At 34.5% G+C, this 9,146-nt stretch overlaps 1 long non-coding RNA gene across 1 annotated transcript; it reads right to left on the reverse strand.

Moving 5' to 3' along the window:
- Positions 1–1,361: 1,361 nt before the first annotated feature.
- LOC135966104 (uncharacterized) lies at positions 1,362–5,587 on the reverse strand. Its single transcript, XR_010579208.1, has 3 exons — positions 5,309–5,587; positions 2,388–2,510; positions 1,362–1,589 (listed from the first exon to the last, which is right to left on the reverse strand). It is a non-coding gene; the product is annotated as an uncharacterized lncRNA (long non-coding RNA).
- Positions 5,588–9,146: the final 3,559 nt, after the last annotated feature.

Consider the following 9,146-nt stretch of genomic DNA (forward strand, 5'->3'; position numbering starts at 1 on the left):
GGCCATAGTTTGCCAACCCTTAAAATAGAGAAAAGTTGGGGTAGGTCAGTTTAGATACAAAGGTCAAGGAAAGCCTCTTGAAAAAATGGCACTTGAGCCAAGATCTGAAGGAAAGAAAGAGCCACACCTACTTCCTTCAGCCCACTAGCCTTTTAACTGGCAAAGATAACAAATGTTTTATTTTTCTGTTGTTTGGATCTGAAAGGCTTGAATGACAACCCACATAATTTGTAAAATTGATCATTCCAAATGCTAGATAGACATCAACCCCTGTATCCTCAGTGTGAAAATTCACAGGCAAAGTCACTAAATTTATGAAAAGACTTATGAAAAAAGATAAGGATCAATCTGAAGCACTAGATAAAAATTTCCCTTCAAACAGACTTACTGAAATAAATGGGAAGAGGGATTACAGAATCTTTTATCTCCATTCTTGGCAAGAATTGAAACTACAGTGAAACTATAAAAGAAGAATAATCCAAAGTACCATAAATATTATTTTATATCAAAATCTTTATTACTATAGAGACATAAAATTTTATACTAGGTTATATAGAAAACTGAATCAGTGTACTTGTTGAAAAATGCAAAACAAAAAACAGGAGCTATGAAGAACAAATTTAAGAATATAATTTACTTATGGTAGAAGCTCAATATAGAAATAGAGCATACAAAGATAAAGCAATAATCATTAGAAATTATAGAATAGATTTTCCTTTTAGCTAAGAAGTCTTATTTTTTCAGCCCACCTGAGTCAGTACCAGGCCAAATACATGTAGAAGGAAAACCCAAACCTAGACATTTACTGCTGAAATTGTTGAATTTGAAGGAGTTGGGAAAAAGAAAACTACATATATCTAAAATAGAAGAGAAAATGGTGTATGACGGGAAGAGAGAATACAATATGCAAATAGAAAATGTTCAGAAACAGAGGTCTCCTCTACAACTCTAAATGGTTTTAGAAACAAAGATTGCAATCCAGGGATTCTGTATTCGTTCAAATGATCACTCACATCTAAGGGCAAAACAATCTGCTAAAGATTCAAGAAGCATGTTACTTCTGTAAAATAATTACTATAAGAAGGACTTCAAACTTTTTATAGTTTTGGGTCTTATGTTTACATCTTTGATTGATCTAGAGTTAATTTTTGTATATGGTGAGAGATGGGGTCCAGTTTCATTCCTCTCCATATGACTACTGGTTTTCCGAGCACCACTTATTGAACAGGGTGTCCTTTCCCTGTTGCGTACTTTTGTTGACTTTGCTGAAGGTCAGTTGGTTGTAAGTAGATGGCTTTATTTCTGGGTTCTCTATTCTGTTCTATTGATCTATGTATCTATTTTTATACCAGTACCTTTCTGTTTTGGGTAGCATAGCCAACTGAGATTTGAACCAACAGATAGAAAAAGCATAACGACAACAACAACAAAATGAGTGAACAATTGTGACAGGTTGCCAAATGTAGCTGCAACATTACCTCCCCTCCCACAAGCTCTTCAGTCATGTGGCCTTGCTACTCCTTCATGAAAAGTCTATTTCATCCTCTTGAATCTGGGTTGAAGCTGTGACTGCTTTGGCCAATGCCACCCTGCAAACATAAAGCTCTGCTCAGACTAGGCATACCACTTAATTGGCCAGGTAGTTTCTGTTTTGCTTCCGTTTGAGCTGTGGGGTGTGTTTAAGAAGGGCAAGTGGTTCTGCTGGAGGAAGAGGACACGTAGAGGAGCATGGAGCACCTCAGACATCTAGCCCAATGGAGCCTTCAATGACTCCAGCCTCAGCCTCTATCTGACTGTAAACACCTGAGATACTCCAAGTGAGAACTACCCAAATGAGTTCAGTATATTCAAAAAACTATGAAAGAGAATACAAATTGGTGTTTTTTAAAGATACTAGAAATAGATCCCAAAATGGCAATTAATGTAGTAAAACAATGTACTGCCTAATTGTAATTAATTTTATAATAAAACTGTTCAAATGTAAAAAATAGATCTTAAAATAAAGGATTCTAACAAAATGTGTTAACAATATTTCAGAACTAAAACCCCAGATTCTTCTGGCAAAAACTCAAAAGTGAGAGAACAAAGAAGGAATTAAAAGTGGAATGCATTTCTCAACTTATATGGAATATGAAAGTAGTTACTATTTCATTCTTGTCATTGATAAATTCATATTTATTTTCAAAAGGAAAATAGTTTCATTATGTTTCTGATTAAAAATTAGTAAATACGGCCAGCTGTGGTGGCTCATGCCTGTAATCCCAGCACTTTGGGAGGCCGAGGCAGATGGATCACCTGAGGTCAGGAGTTCGAGACCAGCCTGGCCAACATGGTAAAACCCTATCCCTATTAAAAAATAAAAATTAGCCGGGTGTGGTGGCACATACCTGTAAGTCCCAGCTACTCAGGAGGCTGAGGCAGGAGAATTGCTTAAAACCAGGAGGCGGAGGTTGCAGTGAGCTGAGATCACACCACTGCACTGCAGCCTATGTGACAGAGTGAAACTCCACCTAAAAAAAAAATTAGTAAATACTAGTTTTTAAGTAATTACATGATACAGAAAAGTGTAAAGAAAAGATAAATATCATAGGCAATTTCATTTCCAGAAATACTACTAATATGTAATTGGTGCATCATCTTTTTTTTTTTAATACAAGATCTCACCATATTGCCCAGGCTGGTCTCAAACTCCTGGCCTTAAGTGATCGTCTTACCTCAGCCTCCCAAGTAGCTGGAACTACAGGCATGTACCACCATGCCTGGCCATAATCTTGATTTGTAGAGGTATATTAACTAAGATCCTGCATAACACAATGTTAAATGACGTATACAAAAATGGTTTCACAAACACTCCATTTCTATTTTTTCAAGTCTCAATTTGTTTGGTATCTTGCCATAGTTTAAATGCAGCACAAGTCTTGAGTACTTTTATTAAGAGTGAAATATTTCATACGAAATAGGTCATATTATGCCAACAAGCTCCTTTTGTTTGATAGTGATGCAGGAAGGCACTTGGACGCATTGGCATCCTACCTAGCCATGTCCTTAATTTAAAAGCTATTCTTTTAAATCACTGTTTCCCAACATATGTGTCACAGAATACCAATCCAATTTAGATATTATAAGAGTAAAAGAAGTTAATGTTCAATAAGTTTAGAAACTTCTATCACAAACAATACAGAAAGGTTTATTCTCATCCATGTCTTCTTCTTCCCCGTGCAATATTTTCTCCGGGGAATATGCCCAACTGTAGAACTGCTGGATCCATGCATTTGCACATATACAGTTTCCCCACGTACTCCCCAGCTGGTCTCCAGACTGGATGCACCAGTGTATACTCCATCCGGTAAATGAAGAGTTGCGGATTCCCATAGACTTGATAATACTTGATATTATCCAAGTTTTTAATTGTTGCCATTCTTAGGTTAAAGTTTTAGTTTGCAATTATCTGAATTGAGCTTCTTTTCATTATGCCTTTTAGTCATTTTACTTTTCTCCTTTGAATTGTCCCTTTAAATTCTTTGCTCATTCTTCTATGTGATTGCTGGGATTTTTAATTGTGAGTTTGTAGGATTTCTTTATATTTTAATCTTTTATTGATTGTTCACACCCCAAATATCTTCTCCCCGTATGTCTATAGTGTCCTACACAAAACAGAAGTCCTTATTTTTTACTTCACTTTCATCAATTTTTTTTTCTGTATGCTCTGGGCTTTACCTTATTTAAGAAATGCTTTCCCACTGTATTGTTACAAAGACATTCTCTAACATTTTTTATCATAGCTTTATAGTTTTGTCTCTTACTTTGAGATCTTCATTACAATGGGGGATCATTTTTGTATGTGGTATGAATTTGGGGCCTGTATTTTCTCCAACTGTTTAGCCAATTTTCACAATAATGTTTTTTAAATAATCTATCATTTTCTCAATGATATATTCACCAAGTTCCTGTACACACATGAATTTGTTTTAACTCCTATTCTATTTTAGATTATATTCTATTGTCTATTTGGCATTTTTAGTGTCAGTATCACACTGAATTACTAGAGCTTAATAATATATCTTAATATCTGGTAAGATATTTCCCAACCTCTCTTTTCTTTTTATGAACCATTTTAGCTATTTGTGGATTTGTGTGTGACCAATTCACTTCGATTGGATTTTTTATTTTAGTTGCATTAAATTTATGCTTTAATTTAGGAAGAATTTATATCTTTATGTTAAATCTTCCTTCCATAACTGTGGTATTTCTACCTAATCAGGTCTTTTTTTATGTCCCTTAATAATGCTTTAAAATGTCTTCCAAAATAATTTTCACATTTTAGGCCTGTATATATATATATATATACACACACACACACACATACACACAAACATATATATGTATGTGTGTGTATATATATATATGCTATTGTAAACAGTATCTTAGGTCTATTATATTTTTAATTGGCTGTTGGTGTAAAATAATTCTATTTATTACTACTTACTGATTTGTGCTCAGCAAGCATACCGAACTCTTTTTAGCTTTAGTCATTTGTCTGTTTATTCTCTTGAGTTTTCTATGTACTTAAATCATCTACACATACTGACAGTTTTGTATCCTTCCTTATAGCTTTATCCCTTATTTCTTTTACTTCTCATATTTCATTGGCCAGGACATCCAGTCCTTTGTAGAAAAGAAGGGATCATAGCAGGCATTCTTTTTTGTTACTGACATTAAAGGGAACACTTCTAATGTTTCTCCATTAAGTATGATGTTTGAACATTATTACCATATCTACCACTGAGGCAATACAATGTTTAATGGTGTGTTTATTAATAAAGAAATTGAAAACCTCATTTTGAGAGACAGAATTTCTTGCCAATATAATACTAAGCTCCAAACTAAACTAAAAGTCTGAACATATTTTCACAACTTAAAATAGTTTTAATTGTGCTTTTACCTCCCGGGTTTTCTCATTCCTCTTTGCCAAATTTTGGCCCAGGGAATAGAGTGCAACAGTATTATTAGTAGCCATCTGACAAGAGATTAAAATAATTTATGGTTTGAACTATGGATACACAGGTTCTGTACCACTGCAATATAAGGTAACAAATGTAGCTCGTTTTTACTATTATAGATTAAGTTTTCACATTCATATATTAAGGAAACATCAGTGTTTGAATTCTATCTCTGCTTAAGAACAAACTAGCTAGCAATTGTAGGCAAATTATTGAATCTCACTGAGTTCACTTTCTGCTTCAGTAAAATGTGCAGTCAACCCTATGTTGATTCATAGGGTTGTTGTAATAGGAATAATAACACTTACCTTAAAAGGTTCTGTGAGAGGCCTGGTGCAGGGGCTCACGCCTGTAATCTCAGCACTTTGGTAGGCCAAGGCAGGTGGATCATGAGGTCAGGAGATTGAGACCAGCCTGGCTAACGTGGTGAAACTCGGTTTCTACTAAAAACACAAAAAATTAGCCAGGCGTGGTGGCACACGCCTGTAGTCCCAGCTATTCAGGAGGCTGAAGCAGAAGAATCACTTGAACCAGTAGGCGAAGGTTGCAGTGAGCCGAGATTGTGCCACTGCACTCCAGCCTGGGTGACAAAGTGAGACTCTGTCTCAGAAAAAAAAAGGTTTTGTGAGAATTATATGATCTGATCATGATAAAATTTACAACAATGCCTAACAAAGCTATCATGTTAGTGTTTCACAAACTTTTTTTTTTAGTCTCTTCAAAAACTCTGAGCCAGGTAAAGCTTATGATGACTATTATTTTTTACTCATTGTACAGATGAGGAAAGAGAAATTAAATTCATAGACAGGGCTATATTCAGTGGGTATACAGTGACACATTGTTATGAGATGTCAGGATGTTAAGATCCTTCTATACAAGCTGGTAAATAGTTACTGCCAGTGCCCCAGGACCATTTTTCCAGCTTCTCCCCTGGAACCCATTGCCTACTCCATGATCCAGCAACTGAAAGGCTAACATGCAACTAGCAGAAGGACTTGAGGACCGCTTGTCTGGTGACCACAAATTCCCAATTAAGTGTTTTGAATATAACCTCTGTTTTTTGTAAATGTCAAACCTAAGATTAACAGGTCACTTGAGTTCTAATTTACATAATAGACTACAGCTTGGCTGGTGACCACAAATTCCCAACTATTAAGTGTTTTGAATATAACCTTTGTTTTTTGTAAATGTCAAACCTAAGATTAACAGGTCACTTGAGTTCTAATTTACATAGTAGACTAAATAAGGAGAAAAGCATGAGACTATAGTTTCAATGTATAAGCTTCTCTTAGGCAAAAAGTGGGAGAAAATCCAGAAGAGGGGAGAGAATATTAGTAATGCTATCTGGTTGATAGAATTAAATCATCCGAGTAACAGGTTTTAAAAGTTCAATATAGTGAAAGTTGAGCATTAATAGAAATATGCATATGCCATATTTATTATAAGATCCTTTTTATATTTTGTAGCAAAATTGGATGTTTTAAAACAAAATACGAACTCGTTATTGCTTTTATGATTCTATTATATCAAAACCTTAGGAACATTATGCAAAGGCAGTTAGGATGACAGTAGCAACCACCTGTTTAGTTGTACATTTTAATTTTGAAAAGTTACATTTACAGCATAAAATTTAAGAAAAATTCTAAAATAAAAAACAATAAAACCATATTACCATGCTTTAATTATTCAATATTAAAAACTGTTTAAAATATAAATTACCTATAGGAGAAAGTAGACAGAGCTAATTCAGAGACCCTCAATTACTACAAAACAATAGACAACATTGACCAGTCTGTTACAGATTTCATGTCAATTTCACTCAATTTCATGTCCATTTCACTATAGAAACTATAGCCTCTGTATCACAGGAGTGAAATTTTAAAATAAGTTATCTCATTATCTAAAAATTCCTATTACATCACTACCAAAGAGCTTATAATAGGTAAATATGCAAAAATAAATAAATATTCACAGGAGACCTTGAGTTTACCATAGTTCTGGGTTCCAAAAGTCTATAAACTGGTAAGTTGGAACTCAGAATATATTTTCCCATTGTTATAATTTTCTACTATATTTCCTGGTTCTTTGCATATATGTCACCTCCCACTTGAAATTATAAAACCTTTTAAATCAAGTCTCAGGTTTTATGACTTATATTTCCTAGAAAACGTAGCACACTCTATTGCTAGCAGGCATTAACTATAAAACAAATGTATGTATTAGCTAATCAATAAACAAACTAGCAAAAAGAAATTAATTAATAATGGTCAGATTTCTAGGCCAGCCCAATTCAATTCTCCAATTAAATTCAATAAATATTTTTGAACCTCCACACTGGGCCAGGCATCTTAAACTTATAAAAGTACAAAACCTACACCATAGTATCAATTCATCTAATCAGCACTCATAGTGGGTTTTTTCTGATGCATTTGATTTCTCACATCTCCAGAGTTAAAAGAAAAAAATTGTTAATTCTTTATTTGGTATTTAAAATTTGCATGAAAGAAAACACCTGTCCACATCTGTAGAGCTACTCTTCAGGACACACACACACACACACACACACACACAGAGAGAGAAAACTAAGGGAAAAATGTATCAAACAATAAGACACCTAAAATCATACCTGAATTTGATGCTGCTTAGTTTACTGCTCAAATCTTTGATTATTTGGCCACAACTTCACCCTCCTCAATAAATTAAAAGGTGACTTCTAATCATATTCAAAAATAGGAGGGAAAGCTCTTCCAGTAAATTTAGTGCCCTATTTGACGCACCTCCAAAAGTCAGTTTAAAGTAACAAGCATTTGCCAACCAACCCAACCAGGAACTGTAACTAAGACCACAATACCATGTGATCAGCCATTTGAGATGCTGTTGACAAATCTTCCATTAGAATAGGTTAACCTACCATCATTAACAACTCATCAGTCAATCTGCTGAGAGTCCTTTCCTATATCATTTCCTCTCTGAATGCGTGGGGGTCACACAGGACTATTATGTTAAATAACTCAAGGAAATCTGAAAAACGTTTAAGATGGAGAGTATGACATGGAGTATTATTTTCCATTTACAGGATATTTCCAGTTTCATACTATCAGACTAGCACACATGGTATTCTCATTATTAGCATCAGAAGTTCCATAAACATATCACAAGTAATATAAGGGTCTATGGTTGCTTATAGTCACATCAAAAACAGTTTTCATGGTAGCAGTCTAGTTCCAGGAGTCATTTTTTCTCATTAGAAAACCAAAGCCAGCAAACAAATGCAGGATATGAGCAGGGTTGACAATCACTACTTGAAAGTCAGAACAAATGTGGTGTCACTTAGCTGACTGTTAGAGGATATTTGGGTGGAAATTAGACTAGCCCTGGCTTATTCAGTGCATCTTTTGAGCTTATTCCTGTTAAAGCCTAATTTTTATTCTTGTTAAAGCCTAATTTTAGATGATAACTAAAGAGAAATGTCTTACTCTCTCTCAAAGTAGATGTGACCTGATGGTTTGTGTGGAAATACAAGATTTTTTTAAAACCCCCATTCGATGCTGTATGGATTTGAGATATTTTTCTTGGGTCTCTAGTTTTATAATCTGTTTCCTGTGAAGCTTACACGGCCAATTTTCTTATAAGAGAAGCTCTGTTTTGAGGACTAACAAATCCCAAAACACTAAATTTAAGTCCAAAATAAGCAGTTATCATAAAAGAATATTGATTACTAGATATTCGGTCATTTCAAAATTATTAGTGATACAATTTGTGACCACTTTCGTAATAGCCAACAGTTCACTACTTGTATCCTTGGAAAATATTACAGAAGCTGTTCATAATCTTTTAAGAGCCACAAAAATGATTTTCATATTAAAATAAATAATAAATATTTAGCATTATCATAATGTTACAGAGAACTTTAGTATGGTTTCCAGAATAGCATATACAACTGGTTTTCCTCCTACTTTACCAATTGCTCCTTCTTAGACTGTTTTGCTGGTTCCTGCTCAACTTCCCCATCTCTCAGCACTTCATTAAAGTGTTGCAGGGCTCCGTCTTTGGACTTCTACATATGCTCCATCACCTCAACTGTCATTACTTGAAAGACCATCAAAATGCTGATAATGCCCAAATTTAGTCTGGACACCTCTCCTA

This window comes from Macaca fascicularis, chromosome 11 (genome assembly GCF_037993035.2).
Source record: "Macaca fascicularis isolate 582-1 chromosome 11, T2T-MFA8v1.1".
In the NCBI taxonomy this organism is placed as follows: domain Eukaryota; kingdom Metazoa; phylum Chordata; class Mammalia; order Primates; family Cercopithecidae; genus Macaca; species Macaca fascicularis.